This window comes from Balaenoptera ricei, chromosome 19 (genome assembly GCF_028023285.1).
Source record: "Balaenoptera ricei isolate mBalRic1 chromosome 19, mBalRic1.hap2, whole genome shotgun sequence".
Classification (NCBI taxonomy): domain Eukaryota; kingdom Metazoa; phylum Chordata; class Mammalia; order Artiodactyla; family Balaenopteridae; genus Balaenoptera; species Balaenoptera ricei.
Genome location: NC_082657.1, coordinates 61741707 through 61764721, shown reverse-complemented (window position 1 = coordinate 61764721; position 23015 = coordinate 61741707). Strand labels below are relative to the sequence as shown.

At 51.3% G+C, this 23015-nt stretch overlaps 1 protein-coding gene across 6 annotated transcripts in view; it reads left to right on the top strand.

Moving 5' to 3' along the window:
* Positions 1-23015, top strand: part of C19H16orf95 (chromosome 19 C16orf95 homolog) — a 432052-nt gene that overhangs the window by 236719 nt on the left and 172318 nt on the right. For all 6 annotated transcript variants that reach the window (XR_009498961.1, XR_009498960.1, XR_009498963.1 and 3 more), the window contains one exon: positions 14538-14650. The gene's annotated coding sequence lies outside the window, so the exon portion shown is untranslated. The remainder of the gene's footprint in view (positions 1-14537; positions 14651-23015) is intronic.

Sequence of the window (23015 nt, the reverse complement as noted above, 5' to 3'; positions counted from 1 at the left end):
TCAGTGACTCGATCAAGTCCACACGCCTTAGAGAGTCTCAACATACACGAGCACACTTGAGGCTCTCGAGAGTCCTGCGGGAAAAACCAACAGAACACCCCGCTTAGATGTCTGGAACCCGGCATTTCCTAATGAGAGCTGGGTGCAGATGAATTGTGCCCGGAGGCCCTCGTGGACGCGCATCTCTGCATGGGGCCGCTCACCTAAATGCCAGTTTAAGGCCCAGAAGGGCGGTGGGCGGGTTAGAAACACCGCCGCTGAAGCCCTCAGTGCAGTGCCGACTGTGCCGTCTTGATGACCAGTCTCGCTTTCAACCTTGCTGTGTTCGTTCCCTCCCCCGATGGACATCTGTCTGTTTGTGCAGCATTTACCATGTGCCAGGAGCTGCTGCCGTCGCGTCACACATTTGAACTCCTGTCACCCGCCTCGCAGTGCTGTGGGGCAGTCACGATTGCTGCTGCTTTGCTTAGGCCCAGAGACGCTAAGGAGGGTGCCCATGGTCACAGACAGCTGGCCGCTGGGATTTGGACCTGGGCCGAGCGGGGCATCTCAGCTGGCTGACCAGCGAGTCCCTCACTCGCTGCGTCCACCGAGGGCGTCGTCACAGGGCGGTCATTACCCCAAAGACAGATCGTGGCTGGCGGTCTAGCCGTCAGCCTCACACACCCCAGAGAGGCCAGGACGCGCCTGACTAAAATCCATTTAAGAAAATTAACCCTGCGGCTCTCGACCTGCTTTCAGTTCGTGGGCGGCAGGAGCTGCAAAGTTCTTAAAAGGTGCGAGGGTGGATTAATGGGGTCCATATGCCTGGATTGAGAGTATCTTTGTGCTGGGTGGGCTTATCATCAAGCTTCTTAGGATAACAAAGGTGGGACAGTTCAAAAGACTGGCTCTCCAGACGCGGGGCTCTCACGGGGTCTCCCGCTCCAGCCCCGCTGAACAAATATTGTCGTCTTGCTGCTCCGCTTTGAGCCCAGGCCTTTGTCCCCCCCCCTCCCCGCCGCCTTTTTTTCTTTTCCTTTTTACCCTGACAGTGAAGCAGGACGTTTTGTGGGAAGCATCCCTGTAAAAGGACTGATTTATAACCCCATTTGGGAGTAAAACGATCTGTGATGCTCCATCCCTGGGCTGTGGGCGCCGTGGGATGAGCAGGGCAGGGGCTCGTCCAGCCTGACGGCTCAATGCTGACAGCCCTCGGGGGAGGCACCTGCCTCATCTGCACAGCCCTGCCGGGGAGAGTGTCTGCTGGACAGACCAGCAGCTGGACTCCGGGCCAGGACACTGTCCTCCCAAGTGGCGCTGCCGCTCACTGGCTTGTTCTGTGAGAGACTCACAATCCATTGTGTGCAAACGCCCTGGGGGAAACACGCTTGTCCAGACTGGATGTCTATGATGCCTCAAAGATCAGACAGTCGCCACCTCTCTGCTTTGCTGCTACTCACCTTCTTCTAGCTGATACCTGAGCTGTGGTCTGTATTAGGTGGTTATTGTTTCCTGGTTTTGACAATGCACTTGACTTACAGATCCTCCTGTCTTGGTAAATGAGCATGTAAAGGCTCTGGGTGATCCAGTATTTGACTATAAATTAACTAAGACTCACTGACACCCACGGAGCACAAGGCTTTCCCCTGGGATGGGGTTAGTCATACTAGTAATAATAATGATAATGATGTTGCGTATTTGCATTGGATTCTGATGAAGGGTCTGTGTTTGGAGAGGAAGCCTTCTCCAGGAAGCCTCCTTGGTGCATGCCAACCTCAGAGTCAACTTTTCTCTCCTCCTTGCCGAACATCCAATGGTTGTCAGATCCTGTTGCTTCTTCCTCCAGAACATTCTGAGGATGGGAAGTCCCCCAGTTCAGAGGAAGTGTGCTTCTCTGAGCCTCGGTTTCCAAGACATGGCTTTCGTCACTGGCTGCTGTTGCTGCTGCTTCTCTGTGGAGCAACATTTGCCCGGACTGTTACGGTTTATTCATTTCCTGGGCCTGTTGCGAAGCCCTTCGGAGATCTTCTCGCCATATCTATCTAGCCTTTCCCTCCTCTGACTCCTTTCATACGTTCCTGGCCTTATCTTGGGTGCCCCCCAAAGCTGCGCCCTTGGGAGCTGGTGGTTTATTTGGGAGGTGGTGTAGGGTGCCAGGAGTGAGGGAGCGGGGAGGAGGAGGGTGTAAGGTTGAGGTCACTGGGGACAACGGGGACTCAGTCCTACCAGGACAGCCTAAGACGCTCACAGAACACCTCCCAGAGCTGTCTGCCCCGAAGACGGGGCCAGGGGTATTTGTCCATTGGTTTTCTTCCCTCGTTGGTCAACTCCTAACTTCCAGATGGTGCTCAGGGAGGCCGGAGGGGCCCCCTCCACAGCCTCCATGGCAAAGTGAGGACCTGCAGCCTCTGAGGCACGATGTGCTCAGCAGGAAGGGCCCCAGGCCTGTGTGGACAGTCCACCTGGCGTGGGCAGTCGGAGGAGGGGCTGGGTGGATGCGAGCTGGGGCAGCACATGTGCCCATGCCCCTCATGCTGGCTGATCGTCTCGGGGCTCTGGTCATGCCCCCTCCTGCTCATAAATCTGCTGGTCCCCCTTCTCCGCACCAGTGTTCCCCAGGGCTTGTCACAAAGAGCTGCTTGATCCAACAAGGCTGAGAAACACTGTGTTAAGCAAATGTGGATTCAGTTCTCTACTGTAGGAATTCTCAGAGCCTTGATCCTGTTCACGAGCCTGGGATTTATTCAGAAGGAGGCAGGCAATAAAGCTTTCCCCCAATTTCCTGATTATAGAACTCTCACCTTATAGGTGCAGCTCACGGGACCCGAGTTTCCTGGGAGAAGTGCCAGTAGTAGAACTGCATCCAAAACCCTTAGTCTGAAACTCGAGACCCTTCGAGATCTTGGGGCCAGTGGTGTTTTCTAGTTGGAATTTCTGCCACCTCTCTTCCCATGTCGTCAACTCTGACAAAACTGGCTCTGCTTCACACTCCGTAATTTCTGACCTTGGAGCCTTTGCTCATGCTGTTCCTTCTACCTGGAATAGCATCTAATCTCCCGGATCAAGCTCTCCTTCAAGTCTCCACTCAGTTGCCATCGCCTCTCTGAGGCTGACTGAGATCCGGTGAAGCACAGAGCTGGCACAGAATGGTATTTGCAGCCCTTGAGACCCACCACCCACCCCTGTTCTGGTTTCTCACACACACGTCTAGTCTCCCTGCTAAGCCGTATGTGCTCCGGGGAAGGACTCGTGTCTGCTTTGCCAATCCTTGGTCAGTCCTCTCTCTAGCAGCCAGGCTCTGCTCTGCCACGCTGCAGTAACAAATAGCTCCCGGATCGCAGTGACGCAGCACAGCAAAAACCTACCTCCCACTCATGCCAAACCCACTGCAGCCTCAGGCAACCTTCCTGGGCAACCATCCTCCACGCGGTGACTCAGCGATTGAGGCTGATTACACCTAATTGCCCCATCCTTTCAACATGAGGCTTTCACATCTGCCACCAAGGGGAAGAGGGCACATGGCAACCAGCTTAAGGACCCCCCACCGCTCTTTACTGATTCGGCCTGGGAATCACCCACGTCACTGCGGCTCACAGACCTGCCAGAACCAGGCACGTGCCGCCCTCCCCAGGGGCAGGAGGGCTGAGAAGTGTAGTTTTCCTTGTGCCCCTGATAGTGTCTTGCACACCCACCTCCCTGTCCCTTGCCTGCACCCCACTCCAGCAAAAAGCTCAAAGCCCTGCTCTAGAAGGTGCCCTCAGCCTGTTTACACAGTGGTGCGTAACTGCAAGGTGGCCTCTCCCTGTCTTTGGAATTCAGGGCCCTCACAACTGGAACCACTTACTGGGCATTTAAACACATGTTGTCTTGGCAGAGCCCTTGGAATGGCGTGTGTGGTTCAAATCTAGAACCGAAATGTGTCCCAAGAGATGCTTCATGAAAAGATGTTTCCCTGCCCAAATAACTGGGGAAACCCAGCTATCTATTTCTTGGAGATGCACAATGCACATAAGCATATTCAAGGCTCTGAAAAGCCCTGCAGTTAAAATATAAACACAGAAACCTGTATCAATTGCCTTAACCCAGCACTTCCCAAACCTCTACCTGCCTCGTGGGGTGGTAATGCAGGTTAATTTGATGATATGTACAATTAGCACTGTGCCTGGCAACTCACAAGCATTCAGTAAATGACAACTGGCACTGTTAACTCTCCCCAGGCCTCAGCTTTCCCACCCATAAAATGGGAGAGTTAGACACATGCACCCTATGTCTTCACCCCCGACATCTGCAGTGTGTCCGTATTTTCACGTCTTAGGGCTTGAATCATTCTGGGGCAGGGGTTTCTTGCGCGAATGCTTATATTCTCTTCTCTCGCAGAAGAAAATGTTTGAACTAGACTCATGGTTTTGGTCAGAGACTGACTTGCTGTGTGTCTTGCATAAACCACTTTCCTTTCTGGTTCTCATTTCTCTCATATCTAAAATTATGTGCTTGATTAAATGATCTCTAACATCCATTCTGTTCCTAAAAGTTAGGATGTCATGATTCTCTTCAGCACTGCCTAACCAGTTTGATTTCTGAGTTATTAGCATAATTCCGTATTCCCATTCCAGATTCTCTCTGCTTACCTGCTGAGATCTCTCAAGAATCTCACTTGTTCGGTAAGGAATTAGGTCCCTGGGAAAGAACATGCATTGTTGAAAATTCTTGCTAGAGTATAAATGCCTGATAGGGAACGATCTAGCCAGAAAGCCGTGTGATGGGGAGCAAAGGGTTAGAGTGAGGGAATGGCAGTGGGCTGGATGGGGGGAGAGGGCTGCCCCCGAGGGCTGGAAGTGGCATCTGGTCGGGTCAGTTAGCGTAAATGTAGTTTACTTCATCTGGGGATGGAAAAGTAAGAGGCAATTTAGCTCTGGTGATAGGGAGCACAGAGCCAGGAGTGGCCAGCGTGGAATTAATGGACACACCAAGCACTTGGAACTGGGCCTGGCATGTTTTTTGCAAGCCTCAGCACTACAGAAAAGCAATTAGGAAATGCAGGGGAAGCTAAGAAGAAAAGTCACCTTCAATACGCCACTGCTGACACTGAGTGTGTGTCTTTGCATTTATGTTTTACCTGGTAGCTGTAGAAATAGGGAGCTGTGTGCAATCGCACAGGGTGTGCACTGCACAGCTCCATCCAGAGAGGTGAGGTTGAAAAGGCTCCCCCTAGAGGTGTGCAGTGTGCAACACGTATGCAGCAGTGGTAATATCCTCCATGACAGCCTCTTCCCACTTTTTAGCTGGGGTGTAAGCAAGTCCGTATTTCCTAGAACACACCTGAGGTTCTGCCCTCGGCCAGCTACTTGGCTCTTTGGGGGCTTCTCTGGGTATTGCCACCTTAGTTACCTCCAGGCCAGGGCTCTGGAAGAACAAAGCTGAAAGGGATTTGTTATTATTCTGCCCAATTAGTCTCTGATTAAAGGTTTAAAAGGTTTAAAAAGACAGGAGTGAGGGGGCAGCGGGAGGAAGAGGAGGGAGAGCGTGAGGGCTGTGTTTATGGAGCAATAAAAGGAACATTATGCTTCGAGGCTCTGCTAAATGTCTCCACAGAAGCCGACCCTCTTGCCAGCTAATTCAGGGCGTAATAAATACTAATCCCACAAAGGGGGCCCTTGGAAGCCATCGGAGCCCTATCTCCCTGTAATCAGAGCTCCATTAAGCGCCCGTCTTCCTGCACTCGGCGTCGTAGCCGACAGCCCTGCTGCCGGCCCCGTGCTAGGGATGTGGCAGCCTCGGAGCCGACCTGGCTGGCCCTCCCTCCACCTCCCCGCCCCCCTTGCTGCTCGCCAGCTGCCCTGTGTGCCGCCCGTCTCTGGGACACCCTTGCGAGGCCCCGGCTGCAGGCCGGCCCTCTGCTCCTATCACTGGCGCACTCCAGCGCTAGGTTGGGGTGGCCAGGGTGTCTCAGGGAGCCCCGTGGAGCCCCAGAAGCTCCGGGAGCTGTGCTAAGCCCGTCACGATGCCACCTCTTTCCCCTGCTGTCAGGGCCAGAATCTCCATCTTACAGCCGAGACAGGCCAGTGTGCGTAAGCCACCTGCCCCGGGGTTGCAGCCAGAAGTGACGGAGTGGGGCTTGGACCTGGGGCCCCTCTTAGCCCCTCAGCCACCTGCCGTAGAAGCTCCTGTTTGGAGAAGCCAGCACTCCCCCGCTGCAATGCATCCCAGAACCTTGCATCAAAATATGTATTTTTCCACTCCACAGGCATCCTGGCCCCCAAATACCCTCAAACATAGTTCTTGTATTGTGCAGAGGTCCGGAGGGCTCCTCGTATAGGCCATTGCATCGCTCTGTGCCTCAGTTTCCCCACCTCTGAGATGGGGCCGGCCCTGGCCCTACCCACAGGACTGTTGTGAGGAGTAACCGGGAGAGGGCAAGTACAAGATGACAGTGAATGCTCGGCGCCGTGACCGTCACAAGGGCCTGGCCGGGCATCCTCTGTAGCGCCTGCACACGCTCTTCCTCCTCCCCCTCCGTCCGCTTCGCCCCCTGTCATCCTGGGCCACACTGAAGTCGTGGTCCAGTCACGTGGCCCTCAAGGCTAAAAATAGCAGGGGGCCATCTAGGGGCTTCCCGATGACCTTCGTGGGTCCGGTCAAGTGTACGTGGCCTTCCTAAGCTAATTAGCCCGGCCTCTGACCCCTACACATCTGTATTCGGGTTCAAGGGGCGGGTGAGGTCCTGCTCCCTGAACAGCCGGATAAATGCAGCGGTCGACTCGGCATCCCATGGTCTGCTCTGCTGGCTGGGGCACTCTTGACTCAGCGCTCCTGTCCAGAAGCCCCAGGGTGGGGCAGAGAAGACGGCCCCAAACCACAGGGCCCTCCCTGCCCTTTCACTTGGCGCGTTGGATGTCTCACCACACGCCCACCTCTGTGCTGCCCCTCCCAGAGGGGAAAGGGCTACTGGGTAGGTGATAGGCACCATAACGTGGACGGGGAGAGCTGGCACTAAGTCAGAGTCCTCCCTGAGCGGTGCTGTGTGGGCATGGCGCAGGGTCCTGGGGCCACAGCAAGCGCTGCACGCTGGGCGCTCACAGCAACAGAAATGTCCTCTCCCAGCTCCGGAGGCCGGAGTCTGAGATCAAGGGGTCGGGAGGGCTGCACTCCCTTGGAGGCTCGGGGCGAGGGGGTGGGGGGCGGTTCTTCATGTCTCCTCCAGCTCCTGAGGGCTCCAGGTGTCCTTGACTTATGGCTGCATCACTTCAATCTCTGCCTGCCTCTGTCTTCACATGGCCTTCTTACGCATGTCTGTCTGTGTCCCCTCTGCTTACAAGGACACCCTCATCCAGTGTGACCTCATCCTAACTACATCTGCACAGACCCTATTTCCAAATAAGGTCACATTATCAGGTTCTGGAAAGACATGAATTTGGGGGGGAACACTGTTCCACCCCATACACGCCTTTGTTCTCTAATATTTTATTCCCACTTCCCAGGGGAGGAAACTGAGGTTTAGACTGGTAAAGCAGTCATCAGGCCAAAGTGAAACTTTAAACCCATCAGGTTCCATGGCCCTGCTCTCAGCCTGCACACATCCCACTGGCCACACAGTGAAGCTTTCTGGGAGTTTGACCACTAGAACGGGGTGGGGGGTGAGGGGGTGTCAAGGTCAGGAACTCCGCAGGAATCCAGAGCGTCTGGGGCCGAGAACTGGATTCTAAAGGAACTTTAAAGGTGTGATTTGAACCAGAGGGTAAGCTTTCTATCATCATCATCAGATCACTCATTTACACGACAGAGGAACATAGTGCCTGGCAGTGTAAGCCCCAGGTCAAGCTGCCCACGAGTGGAGTAGAGGGCACCCCAGTGAAGGGTCGGCGAGGGGTCTAAATTAATACCTGCTTTATACATCTGTTATGCAAATTCAAATGTCCGTCGTGTGTGATCTTGGGCAAATTACTTCATCACGCTGCCCCTGAGTTTCCACATCTGTGAAGTGGGGGGGCCATAGATAGACCTCCTGGGGTTCACTGGGTTCATCTCTACAAGGCCCTGGAACACGACGAGCGTGTCATACTTGTTGGCACTTCGACCCTCGAACTCGGCGCCTTAGGAAGCATTTCTGTTAGCATCTGCCTTGGGCTTTGTCTCAGGTGAGGCACGGAGGGTCCAAAGCGCAGACATAAGCCTGGCTCGGAAGGACTCTCAGCGTTTTGGTCCCATCCAGAGAAGGAGGCAGACAGAGCCCGACTCATTCTCCCATTTTCTGGATGAGGGAACTGAGGCTCTGGGGTGGGGGGTCAGGGGGGCATCCCTTCTCTCATGGGGCTTCTCAGTGTCCCATCTGTAAAATGGGTGTAAGAGCAATACCTGCATCCTAGACCTGCTGTGCAAGTTCAAGAAGCTGATTCAGCCTCAAACAGTTCATGCAGGATGCTGCCTGGTGCACGGTAGGCACCCAATAAATAGGGCCTGCTATTGGCTACTGTGGGGCAGCAGGGTACATAGAGGCTGGAGCTGAGTGAGAGGGGTGGTGAGGAAGGCCCCTTAATCCAGACTCATGCAGGACCCCTGAGCCATCAGCCCAGGATCAGGGACCACCAGTGTCACTGGGGGAGAGTGTGCCCCCTTGAGGGTCAGGACCCCCTGTAGGACAGCCAGCCTAGGGGTGGGGGATATCTCAGGCCAAGACCTGGGAACTGGAGTCTTTCTCAGCAAAGCTCAGGTTCAAAAGTTCAAGCCTGCTGCTCTCCAGAAGGCAAAACGGAGGCCACAGACCCTCTAGCCACTGCGGCTGCCGCCCCCCAGATTCTGACAGCAGCCAGTGCCACCATTTTTCAGGAACCGCTCAAGCAGGGATGGCTGGCTGGTCAAGAATATTCTGCTCCTGCCGTTCCGGGCATTGTTAGTGAGCAACAGAAATGACATGAGAATCTTTTTTGTTTATAAAATTCTGAAAGGAACCTTTGCTCACAAAGTCTGCCGTTCCCTCTGAGCACGCACACCAAGGCTTTAAAATAAAACACAGGGCATCTCTCTGTCAGTGCACACGTTTATTTACCATCTTTTAAGCACCTACTGTATATCCAACACTGTTCTAGAACTTGGGGATACAGCAGTCAACAGCCCAAGACGCCTGCCCTGTGGAGTTTGTGGTCCCATGACCGACCCTGTTATTTTCAGTGGGTGCAGGCTCCGGCTGTTGGGGGGTGTGCCGTGCAGAGCACAGGAACTCGGGCCCGGGAGGTGTTCTTCGTGCAGCCGAGGGCTTTACCTGCGTCTCCGGGGCTCGTCTCGCGAAGATGCAGATCCTGCTTCCGTGGCTGGGGTGGGGGGTCTGCATTTCCCATGGGCTGTCGACACTGCTGGTGCACAGACCGCACCGAGCAGCCCCCCGTCCACAGGGGTGTCCTCCCCGGGGTGGCAAGGGCACGCTGGCCTAGAGGAGGTTTTGCGAAGCCCAGTCTGAGTGCAGGACCTGGGATCGTGGAGACCCCACTCCTCCACACCTTGAAGAAGCGAGTGTGCCCCTCTGATGTGACCGTGTGTACTGTGGGCCGAGGTTTCAGAGACTTCTCAGAAGGCCTTTGGGGCAAGGAGCAACCATCCACCTACATGGGCCAGCCAGGCCACCTCCTGGCTCACGCCTCAGGAGCCAGCTCACATTCCAGAGGAAGGAGGTCTTTCTGCCCAGGGCGATTTATTGCTGAGCAATTTGTAACTAATTAGCCAGCGTGCAGTGATTAGACGCTTGCATAATAATTGCAGGTAATTGCCTCTTGACACTGCGAGCAGGATCCACTGGCCAGCTCTGAATGTCTTTTCAAATTAACTTGACTGTCTTGGGAGGCCCTCCGAGGGAGCGCCTACATCCCAGTTTCTCTGACACTCTCGGGTGAAGTCCTGCCTGGGGGATCGTCGAGTGGGTGCCAGGCTCTGACAGCGACTCCAGGCCTCCCTCAATTGGTTCCAGATGCAGCCCTCCAGCAGGCCTCCAGTTCTATAAATAGCTTGCCCAGTCTGGGCGCTGTCAGCAGAGACGGACAGCTCGGCCGTCCTGCGGGGCCCTCGTGTGCGGGGGGAACACTGAACCCGTCAGGCATCAGGGGCCACACACCACTGCCCTCTTCTCCTCCCCTTCCTTCTACACAGGGTAACACCTGAATTCTAACGTTGAGCTCTGTTTCCCCAGTAATCAGAAGTTTGCCTTCCCAGCTGCCTTTGGGGTGTTTTCTCTCGAGCTGGGAGAAGGAGGGGAGGGTCATAAAGTGAACTCCAAGAGAACAGAAACCACCATGCCTCGTTCAGGACAGTGTCCCCGGGTCCACAGCCGAGCCCCACAAAGACGTATTGTTGGAGCATTACCCCTCAGAGGAAGAAGCCGGGGTAGTCAGCGTCCCCGGACACCACTGCCTCTGGAGGTGACTCCGGGTGACGGTCAGCCTGCTGGCGCATTCTCCGCCTGGGGCTCCCCTGGGGCTCCCCTGACAGCCTGTGTGCTATGAGTGGGAGGACAGCCGTCAGAAGCTGCAGCGCGGAGGTCCGAGCCGGGCCTGAGCACCGAGATGTCAGGATGGAGACCCCGCATTCCTGGCTGGCCCTGCTCTGCTTTCTGGCCACGTTTTAAAGACAGCCAGGCTCTGGGTGGTACATGTGGCAGACATCAACTCTGGAGACTGCTTTTGTAGAAATCATTCAAAATGGATGGTTTCCCTCACTTTCTTGCCGTGCTTACACAGAGGCGGGGGTGGGGGCGGTTGGCCCCGAACGCTTTGAGCTGCCTCTCCCCCTCCCCCCTCCCCCTGGATATGTGGATCTATAAACACGTCAGGAGGACAGTTGTAAAAGAGATGGATTTTGCTTCCCAACAGTATCCCCATGGGTCTGTCTCCAGATAATTCACGACTAGCATTTATGGTCAGGGTCCTCGGCCGTATGTCCAGCACCATACGACCCAGGGGTGAGGGCGTGGCTCACCCGCGGGCCCAGACCCCGCCTCTGCCCCCACCAGCTCCATTTGCCTGGAGCAAATTCCATACTATCTCTGTGCCTCAATCTCCCTACCAATAAAAGGAGGATAAAAAATAGAATGTTTATAAGTGGCGTTTATGATGTCAGGTGTGTGGCAAGCTCTTAATAATTCTTACTTGTTGTTATTGGTCAGATGGAAACATTTCTGTAGAACATGCGGGATCAACACACATTGGAGGCATTTGGAACCTGGCAGGCCATGTAGGGAGCGAGTGAGGGGGGTGGAAATAAGGATGGGGTAAAGCTTCTGAATGTAGATCTTTTAAATTCGGGGCCATGTAAATGAGTTTCCTATTAAAAATTATAAACATCGTTGAAGTCCATTGTCCTGCAGTATGCATTCTAGGATAGAGCCGTTTTACTTTTTATTGGGGTAGACGCGTATTCAGTAACGGGAACATGTTTAAGTGTACCCCTCAGTGCATTTTTCCTTGGCAGGTGCATACCACGTAACCACTGACCAGACCAATGTCCGGAACAGTTTCAGCCTCCGGCAGGCGCCCTCCTGCCCGTTCCAGCCAATATCACCCCCCTCCACAGTGAGGAAACTTCTGTCTGATTCCACACCCTGGACTAGCCTTGTTCGTTCTCCTCTCTCTCTCTTTCCAATATATATTTTATTGGAGTATAGTTGATTTACAATGTTGTGTTGTTTCTGGTGTGCAGCACAGTGATTCAGTTATACACACACACACACACACACACACACACACACACACATATTTTCAGATTCTTTTCCCTTATAGGTTATTACAAAATATTGAGTATAGTTCTCTGTGCTATACAGTAGGTTCTTGTTGGTTATCTATTTTATATATAGTAATGTGTATATGTTAATCCCAACCTCCTAATTTTTCCTCCCCTACCCCTTTCCCCTTTGGTAACTGTAAGCTTATTTCCTATGTCTGTAGATCTATTTCTGTTTTAGAAATAAGGTCATTTGTATCTTTTTTTAATAAATTTACTTATTTTATTTTATTTATTTTTGGCTGCATTGGGTCTTCGTTGCTGTGCGTGGGTTTTTCTCTAGTTGCGTCGAGCAGGGGCTACTCTTCGTTGAGGTGCATGGGCCTCTCATTGAGGTGGCTTCTCTTGCGGCGGAGCACGGGCTCTAGGCACGCGGGCTTCAGTAGTTGTGGCTCACGGGCTCTAGAGCACAGGCTCAGTAGTTGTGGCGCACAGGCTTAGATGCTCCGAGGCATGTGGGATCTTCCTGGACCAGGGCTTGAACCCGTGGTCCCCTGCATTGGCAGGCGGATTCTTAATCACTGCACCACCAGGGAAGCCCCTGTATCTTTTTTTTTTAAAGATTCCACATATGAGTGATACCATATAACATTTGTCTTTCTCTGTCTGGTTTACTTCATTTAGTATGATAATCTCTAGGTCCATCCATGTTGCTGCAAGTGGCATTATTTCATTCTTTTTTATGGCTGAGTAATATTCCATTGTATATATGTGTACCACATCTTCTTTATCCATTCATCTGTCGATGGACACTGAGGTTGCTTCCATGTCTTGGGTATTGTAAATAGTGCTGCTATGAACATTGGGGTGCGTGTATCTTTTCGAATTAGGGTTTTCATCTTTTCTGGATATATGCCCAGGAGTGGGATTGGTGGATCCTCTATTTTCTGTTTTTTAAGGAACCTCCACACTGGACTAGTCTTGTTGGTTCTTGAATTGCCCGTGATGGGGCCATACTGAGTGTTTTCTTTTGTGTTGGCTTCTTCGCTCAGCAGAAGGCCTGTGAGAATCATCTGTGTTGTTGCATCATAGAGGGTACTATATTTTAAAGGACTTATTTGGAGGCCTTTGTCAATTGCTTAACTAACATTTTATTCCATGAAGCTTCCAAGGGAAATGCCTTTAAAAAAAAATCACTTCTAGGTGTCAGGAACAGTGTTAGGCTTCTTCCTGTGATCCTTATAATATTAAATCACCTGGTTGTCACAAATATGTGTATTTATAGTGCATCTCAAAGACACAAATCACCCAGATGAACTCTAAAGTAAGGAAACAACACCAAGCCAAAACACGTCAGCTAACCACAGGGGCCACACGTGCAAGAGCTCTGGGGAATCACAGAAACCTCCCCCTGAAGGTGTTCAGACCTGGAAGGGAATCGCCATCCATCTGTCGACACTTGTTTATTGAGCACCTACTATGTGCCAAGCACTGTTAGGTCCTGAGGTCCCATCAGCAAGCAAGTCGTCCCTGGGTAGTGAGTGAGTGGCTGGCTGCGTCCAGTAGCAGGAAATTGTGGCCATGTGACCCACCTGTCTCTCTGTCTTGAATATATATGTATATCCCGTACGTATATATATGTCTGTCTACTTACTTATTTTAAGGAATTGGCTCATGTGGTTGTGGAGGTGGGTAAGTCCACAGTCGGCAGGGTGGGCCGGCATGCTGAAGGCGCAGAGAAAAGTTAGTGCTGTAGCTCAAGTCTGAAGGCCGTCTGCTGGCAGAAGTCCCTCTTGCTCTGGGGAAGTGAGTCTTTTGTTCTATTCAGGCCTTCAACTGATTGGGTGAGGCCCACCCCCATTATGGAGGGCAATCTGCTCTACTCAAAGTCTACAGATTTCAGTATGAATCACATTTAAATTTTCCAAATTTTTCCGGACTGGTGTTTGACCAAATATCTCAGTACCGTGACCCAGCCAAGTGGACACATAAATTTAACCCTCCCAGCAGTTCTGTTTCCCAGAGCTTCACAAACTGCTCCATGGACCCCAGAGATCCCATAAAGGGGTGTGAGAAGGGCAGGGTGGAGGTCGGGGGGCAGAGCCTGGGCCCCTCAACTCTAGCTGCGAGCAGTTTTGCTACCTAAAGGCCCCCCAAGCATCCTCTGCTCGTGTCCCAGCCCACACCTTACAACCCCACAGCTTTGCCCTGTCTCACCTCTGCACGCCTGCTTCTTGCTCTCCATCTCCTGGGCTTCTGGATGGCTCCTGTCGCAGCCTCATGCTTTTAGAAGTCACCTAACAATCGGAGGCATTTCTCTGCCTGCCTGGCCTCCCTAGTCTAACCTGCTCCTTCTTCCTGGAGTGGGTCGTCTGTGCCGTTTCTGTCTATGCCTCTAGCTCCCCTGGACCTTGAGAAGGGTCTTCCTCAGGCCGTGCTGCTGCCGCAGCCCAGGGTGGACACACCGACCGGGTCATCTCAGCTCTAGATCCCTCTAGCCTGCCCACCACCCACGGTCACACTTGCCTCACCCCTGAGCGTGGGAATGAAAACCACGGCATGAAGCCACATAGAGGGGACGGCTCGTCCCTTGTGCTGACTGCTCGGTTCCTCAGTGACTGTCCACCTGGAGTGGACGAGGAACGTAACAGCAGACCCCACCTCCGGAGTCTTAGAGGAGACGGAATACAACACTTGCGCTTGCGTGCGAGATGCTTCTCTACGTGGGTCCTGAGGGCTCCCTGGGGAAAAGGCACTGTACTGAGTGAGGATGTTACAGGTGTTATTCTTTAAACTTTTATTGAAGTTGTATGTGCATATCTGTAACTCTAATATCTACGTATCTTTACATCTAGATTTGTATATAAATTTTCACACCCTGAGCGCACCGTGATCCAGAAGAAGCTCACTGTCCACGCCTAGGCCCCCACCCCGCCAGACAGATGCTCCCCGACTCCCAGCGCCAGAGGTGAGTCTCGCCGATGGGGCACAGTGCTAGTGGCCACCCAACAGTGCCTGCGCTGTGCTGGGCTTGTCCCTCTCACGGTGTCCATGCAGGCTGAGTTGTCTCCTGCAGTGACGCTTTGCTCCTTGTTGCTGTAGGGTCTCCATTACATGAGCATCACAGGACTGACCTGCTGCCTCCTCCCTGGACGCGGGGGTGGGGGGCGGTCTAGCTGGGGCAGGTTTGGTGGACACACGGGCCGAGTCTGGCAGGGGGGGCACCCAGGAGAAGTAGTGCTGGCACAGGGCACATGAGCTCTGCGTCACTAGAACGTCTTACTGCTCTGAATCCTCCTGCCAACCTTGAGATGGGTTTCATGTGTTATCGGGTGTTGTTTACACACGAGGACCCCAAGGCACAAGAGGGTGAAAGCCGTGGCCTGGGTTCGCTCTCGTAAGTCGAGGAGCTGGGCTCCATCTCAGGCAGTCAGATCCCGGACTCTGGGGCTGAACTTTTAACCATCTCGATATGCTGGGACAGACACGCTGGCCCCACTTAAAGGGAGAGCCGGGTCACTCTTGCTCTGAAAGCCTTGATCTGTATCTTAAACTCACAACTTCCTCTCATGAAGGGGGTCACTCTCTAAGGACACGGACCTTCTGTAGGAGAAAAGAATATTTTTAGCACACCCGGGATCAAATTTTGGCTCAGCGACCCAGTAGCTGTGTGACCCTGGGCAGCTTCACGTGAGCAGATAACGAGATAAACCACACATCGTGAGGCTTCATGCAATGGCTCCTTTTGATATTCTCCTCAGATCCCCAAATAAAGAAATTTTGCTTATGATTAAGGAAAAGTTCCTGAACCACTGGAAGCAAGCCAAGATCTGTCATCCCTTTTTTTTTTTTTTGGCATTTATTTGGGAAGACTGTCCCTGTAAGACTTCAGATTAGCACCAGAACATGGCGTGAACATAGTAGAGCATGGCATGAGCTGATCTGCTTAATGTTTTCAGTGCTCTTGAATTTTAATACCCTGAAACTATCTCCTTTCTCCCTCACAAAAGAGTTAATATTTAAACTGATAAAAATAAACAAGACAAAATGGAATTCATTGTAGAAAGATTAGTTTTGCAGGTAACTTTTTCACAAGTGAGCCTTAAAGTTCTCTTGCTTGATTTCACACCAGGGAAGGCTGTTGTAGAGTCCACCTGAATTGGGGGTACAGACTCTAAGGAACCTGTGTAAGAAAATATGGATGCAGTCTAGCTATAAGAGGCTTCCAGCTCTGACATTGAAGGACAGGTGGGGTGCAGATAGCCAGACGTGAAAAAAGAACAGCAATAGTGATGGAGAAAAATTGTCTCTATGTATCATAGGGCTATTCATGTGTTCATTCATTCATTCACTCATCCATCTATCATCCATCCGTCATCCTTCCTCCCTCCCTCCCTCCCTCCCTTCCTCCCTCCCTTCCTTCCTGCCTTCCATCCACCCATCATCCATCCATCCATCCTTCCTTTCTCCCACCCATTCATCGACATGGCTCACTTCCTCACTGCTTTAGGTTTATACTCAAAGATCACCTTCTCAGAAAGCCCTTCTCAGTCCACTCTAGAATTTTAAACTCTAGTGACCCCCCAATTTCGTATGTTCCTCCTCAGTTTTCTGTTTTTCTTTTTAAGTTGAAGTATTGTTGACTTAAAATATTATATTAGTTTCAAGTGTACACTGTAGTGATTCAATATTTTTATACATTACACACCATATAAAGTTATTACAGTATTTTTGACTATATCCCCTGTCCTGTACATTACATCCCTGTGACTTACCTATTTTATAACTGGTAGTTTGTACCTCTTAGTTCCCTTCACCTTTTTCGCTCATCCCCCTACTCCCCTCCCATCTGGCAACCACTGGTTTGTTCTCTGTATCTGTGAGTCTGTTTCTATTTTGTTATATTTGCTCATTTGTTTTACTTTTTAGTTTTCACATATAAGTGAAAACATCCAGTATTTGCCTTTCTCTATCTGACTTATTTCACCTAGCACGGTACCCTCCAGGTTCATCCATGTCGTTGCAAAAGGCAAGATTTCATTCTTTTTTATGGTCGCATACTATTCCTATGTCTCTCTCTTTATATCTATCTGTCTATATCACCTCTTCTTTATCCATTCATCTGTCAATGGATACTTAGGTTGTTTCCATAACTTGGCTATTATAAAGAATGCTAAAATGAACATTGGTGTGCATATATCTTTTTGAATTAGTGTTTTCATATTCTTCAGATAAATACCCAGAAGTGGAATTGTTGGATTATATGGTAGTTCTATTTTTAGTTTTTTGAGAAGCCTCCACTGTTTTCCATAGTGGCTGCACCAAGTTACACTCCCACCAACAGTGCACAGGGGTTCCCTTTTCTCTGCATCCTCACCAACACTTATTGTTTCTTGTCTTTTTTTTATATATATATAAATTTACTTATTTATTTTTGGCTGCGTTGGGTCTTCGTTGATGCGCGCGGGCTTCCTCTAGTTGCGGCGAGTGGGGGCTACTCTTCGTTGCAGTGCACAGGCTTCTCATTGCGGTGTCTTCTCTTGTTGCGGAGCACATGCTCTAGGGCATGCAGGCTTCAGTAGTTGTGGCTCATGGGCTCTAGAGCGCAGGCTCAGTAGTTGTGGCGCATGGGATTAGTTGCTCCATGGCATATGGGATCTTCCCGGACCAGGGCTTGAACCCGTGTCTCCTGTATTGGCAGGCGGATTCTTAACCACTACGCCACAAGGGAAGCCCTCTTGTCTTTTTGATAATAGCCATTCTGACAGGTGTGAGATGTTATCTGATTGTGGTTTTGATTTGCATTTCCCTGATGATTAGTGATGTTGAACATCTTTTCATGTGCCTGTTGACCATTGGTACGTCTTCTTCGGAAAAATGCCTGTTAAGTTCCTTTGCCTATTTTTCAAATTGGATTTTTTGGTTGTTTGATACTGTTTGGATGAGTTCTTTATATATTTTGGATATTAATCCTTTATCAGACATATCATTTGTAAATATCTTCTCCCATTCAGTCAGTGGCCTTTTCATTTTGTTGATGGTTTCCTTTGCTGTGTAAAAGCTTTTTAGTTTAATGTGATCCCACTTGCTTATTTTTGCTCTTGTTGCCCTTGCCTGAGGAGACAGATCCAAAAAAATATTGCTAAGACCAATGTCAAAGAGCGTACTGCCCATTTTCTTCTAGGAGTTTTATGGTTTCAGGTCTTACAGTTACGTCTTTAATCCATTTTGAGTTTATTTTTATATATGGTTAAGAAAGTAGTCCAGTTTGATTCTTTCACATGTAGCTGTCCAGTTTTTCCAGCAGCATTTATTGAAGAGGCTGTCTTTTCCCCATTGTATATTCCTGCCTCCTTTGTCATAAATTAATTGAACATATAAGTGTGGGTTCATTACTGGGCCTTCTGTTCTGTTCCATGGATCTGTGTGTCTGTTTTTGTACCAGTACCATGTTGTTTTGATTACTGTAGCTTTGTTAGTTTGAAGTCAGGGAAAGTGATATCTCCAGCTCTGTTCTTCTTTCTCAAGTTTGCTTTGGCAATTCGGGGTTTTGTTTGTGCATTTTAACTGGCCATGCGTCTGCTCTTTAATATTCTTAGCACTTAGCACGCTGTAGAACATATTTCAGTTATCTCCCTGTTTACTGAATGCATCCAGCCAGAATGAGAGCCTGAGAGCTCAGGACTTAGAACAGCCTGGCACACAGTAGATACTCAGAGTTACTTGTTGTCAAGTCCAATCAAATCTGCCCATTCCATTCACTCACTGAGCACCTGCCATGTGCCTGGCACTGAGCTGAGCCCTGGGGCTGCCGAGGAGATATGGTAGGCCCTGAGCACACAGAGGAGGGGCAGGGGCATCAGAACTGAGCCCCGGAGGCCGAGCCAAAGGCCGGCAGGTGTGGAAGAGTCTTAGGAGGGCTCCAGGAAAGAGTGACCACCAGCCTGCACACGGGACACTGGTCACCAAGAGGACCTCAAGCAGGTGGGCCTGGCTGGCGAAGATGAAGCTGGCGAGGTGAGCGGAGGCCAGACCCGAGAGCACTGAGCGGGCCTCGGACTGACCCTGGGGGCGCTAGGGAGCCCCTGGAGGTTCTCAGGGGCAGGACACGAATGGGTGGAGAAAGCGGTGGTGGGCACTGTGAGCAGGACCTGCCCCTGCGGAGCTCCTGGACCTCGGCTCCCTGCCCGCCCCCCACCTCTGTCTTCAGAAGCAGATGTTGCTCCAGGTGTTCCCGCCTCCTTGGCTGTGCTTGTCCACACGGAGCTGCTTCCAGCCCGGCACATGCCCAGGGCCCCCTTCAGAGGCCTCTCGTTTTCGCCTGCTTCCTGCTTCCGCTGGGCTTCCAAAGGCCTTCTGTCCTCAGTGCAAGCTGCCCAGGGGCTGCCCGACAGCTGGGATGTGGCTGCTGACAGCCAGAGCCAGAATCAAGCCGGCGGTAACGGCCGTATTCACCACGCACGCCTCCTGTGCTAGGACTGTGGCTCTTATTCCCAACGCCGTCCGTTAGGGATAAATGCGATTTTTCCCCCTTTTGAAGATGAGGAGGTTTGGCTCCGAGGAGTTAAGTAACTTCCCCAAGCTCTCCCTTGGTCAGCGGCAGAGGTCGCGTTCCAGCGCAGTGGGGCGGCCCTGACACGCCCCTGACCATTGCGCCAAGTTGCCTCCTCTGCTTGATGGGGACTTGGGCCTGGCCCGTCACTCAGCAGACACATGGCGCTGGGAGCGGATGGAACGCTGCCGACGTCCTGCGGGACTGGATGGGACTTCTCTTGCCCCGCCCACCCCCCACGGCAGAGGAAGTGCGTCCCAGCTCAGCGACGGGGCTACTGCAGGGATGGGAAGGTTGGCACAGAGGCCTGCGCTTGGGAGGAGTATTCTGTGCCTGCCCAGGCCTCCCATGCGCATTACCCCCGGCTCGGCTGGTCAGAGGCCTCCCATACCGTCATCTCTGCTTACGGGAAGCACCCAGTTTTGTGTGTTTGGAGGAAGGGCATATATCACAGAAGTTTCCGTAGAGGCAGCTGCACTCAAAGCTGCAGCCACCAGGTTGGCACTTCCCTTCTGCTCGGAGCTGGGTGAGGCAAGTCGTGCCAGTGACCCTGCAGTTAGTTGGTCTGTCAATGTCCTGGGGCTGCTGTAGCAAAGACACAAACTGGGGGGCTTAAAGCAACAGACGCTTATTGCCCCACAGCCCTGGAGGCCGGAAGTCTGAAATCAAGGTGTCACAGGGCGGTGCTCCCGCTGGAAGCTCTAAGGGAGGATGCTTCCTGCCTCTCCCAGCCCCAGGTGGCCCTTGGTTTGGGGCCACTTCACTCCATCTCTGCCTCTGTCACCACGACTCCCCTCTGTGTGTGTCTCAGATCTCCTTCTTCTTATAAGGACACCTGTCATAACGGATTTAGGGGTCATCCTAATCCAGCTTGACTTCATTTTTCCTAATTACATCTGCCAAAGCCCTATTTTCAAATAAGGTCACATCCACAGAGACCAGTCTTAGGACTTGGCCGAATTTTTTTTTGAGACGGGGTTTCTCCCACTGGCGTTGTCTTGGTGAAGCTCTGGGCAGAGTGGGCGCCAAGGGCCCTACTGGCGTTCCGCAGTCCTTGAGGCTCTTCTCCTTACCGAGTGGTAAGACCGCCGGCTCCCCCTTCGTGGACGCGCGCACTCCCTGTCTCTAAGATGAGGAAGTTGAACGAGGCTCAGGGTTATGTCCCTGGATGTCTATCCCAATCCCTCAGAGAGCGTTTGAAAAGTACAAATGGCTGGGCCCCACATACTCCATCTCTACTGAGTCAGAAAGCCCTGCAGCTCGGGAGGAGTGGGACTGATCATGCATCCATAAGAGTGTGAGTTCCACAGGCGATTTCAAAGCATCCAGTCTAGAGATCACTGTTGGAAAACTTCCGGTGCAAGTCTTCTCCAGGAATGTTTTCAAGCTTGGGCATTCTGGAATTCTGTGGGATGTACATGTCTCCCACAGAGCAGGCAGTTAGTGTAAGTCTCGAGCCTGGGAACTGGTTCCAGGACTGTGCAGTACCCTTAATCAAAACTCTTTAGAGAAACACTGAAATTTCAGTAGGAAACACATATCGAACACAACATCAAGGAATTTTTAATGTGACCAGAAAGTCAAAATTTGCTTTAAATTTCAGTCATTTTGGGGCAGAGACCATTGGCAAGATGTTAGATGTATTTCTTAACACGGTGTGAATATTGTGCTAATATTTTTTTCGGTGTTTTGGCTGAGGTCTTCTTTATGGTGATGGTCCCCACATAGGATGTACAAGTGATGTCACTAAGGCTCCCTCAAGTATGAATAACATTGGACCCTGCAGCAAAATGACAGTAATTGACCCCAAATATACTGATAATGAAAAAGTATATTTTTAATTTTTCTGAAAATTTGGCGTTTGTTCATTATAGCTATCTTGATGTCACAATAATATTTAAGTATTTAATCGCTTATTCTAAAGAGAGCAACACCTAAGATTGTGGCCATCGAGAAGAACCACCTCTGATGAGCCGTCAGGCAGATGGTGTCCCAATGCCTTGCGCTGCCACTCGTCTGGGCTCCCAGGCTGGCTCTCCAGTCTCCTTCAGCGCCCCTCCCACCCGACATCTGTTTTAGCTCCACCACTGATCTGTCTTTCCCGAGTCAGGCCCTCGTGATGGATTGTACCACGTGTCTACCCGTCAGTCACCAGGCAGCCGGTGGGCTCACACAGGGGGACTCCAACTGGGTCATCTTAAGGCTCCAAGTAATTTACCATGTCTGGCCCTCTTCTCTGTTAATACCGAGTGGAAAAACAGTTTGCAGTGGGGTCAGTCGCTTACCGGGCCCCTCAGCGGACGTCTGAGTGAGTCCATTTAATGGAGAAGGCCTCTCGATGCATGTTTAGATTCCATGCCTGTTGCCCCTACATCATCATCATCATGACGTTTACTTTATTAAGTAGAAGAATATTCATTTCTCATACCTTATCTTAGCATCATTCGTGGGTTTATATTAACAATATGGTGCCACCCCATTCCCTATAGACTGAATTCTGTCCCCCTCCCCAGATTCATATGTTGAAGCCCTTACCTCCAATGTGGTGGTGCTTGGAGATGGGGCCTTTGGGAAGGAATTAGAATTAGAGAGGTCATGAGGGCAGGGCTCTCTTGATGGGATTAGTGTCCTTGTAAGAAGAGGAAGAGACACAGGGAGAAGGCGGCCATCCACGTGCCAGGAGAAGGGCTCTCACAGAACCTGCCCATGCTGCCACCCTGATAGTGGCCTTCCTGGGCTCTAGAATCGTAAAAAGATAAATGTCTGTTGTTTAAACCACCAGTCTCTGGTGTTTTGTTGCAGCAGCCCAAGCAGACTAAGACACTGTTCTTTAAAATAAAACTCAGTCGAGTATGTGAGCTGTTCTCATTCTCGCTACCCAGCAGTGTCAGCAGGGGAGCTGATAAAGCACAGCATCTGGTCCCCTTCCGAAGGTTCTGATGTACCTAATCTTACGCAGGGCCCAGGAGGCACTGGCATGTTTGCAGACTGCCCCAAGTGATTTCAGTGCGCGTTCAGAGCAGAGAGCATTGAGCCCTTCTGTGTGGGTGCTTGTTATGTACGTACGTCCCTGCATCCATCTGTCCTTCTTTGGATAACATCCCTGAGTTTTAGACTCACCCAGGCTCAGCCGGTCATTTCACCCCATCCAGCCTGCTTGGTTCAAGGGCGGATGAATGACTGGGGCAGCCCAGCTGGAAGATGCCTGGAGACCATGCAGGGAGCGTAGGCTGAAGGAGGACACTTCCTCTCTCCTGCTGGGCTAGAATCTGGACAGATGTGGCCACCCTGTGAGGCTGGAACAGGCCTGAGCATGGATGCAAAATTGAGGTGCTGACAAATGGAGAGAGAAAACCGCATTCGTGCTGACATTGTTTCCGCAGGGGTCCAGGTGTATGTGAAGTGGCTGTACCCCAGCGTTGTTCAGTTATGTGAGCCAATTAATTCTCTGCTTTTCTTAGGGCATTTCGAGGTTGGTTTTTCTATCACTTGTAATGGCTTCCTAACAGATACATCCTTTTTTATAGAAAAAAAAAAAAGGAGGTTCAGAGAGGTTAATTAACTTTCCCAAGTTCATATTAAAAAAATTCACAGCATTTCAACAAAAGAACACAGTTACCAACCATTGAAGGGGGACAAGATATAGGGCTGGTAAACCCTGGCTCTGCTGTTGACTGACTTGGGTCGGGGGCCTCTTTGACCCTCAGTGTCCTCATCACCAACAGAGCAATCAATATTATATGCCTGCTTGTAGAATTTTCATGTGGAGTACGTGGGTTGC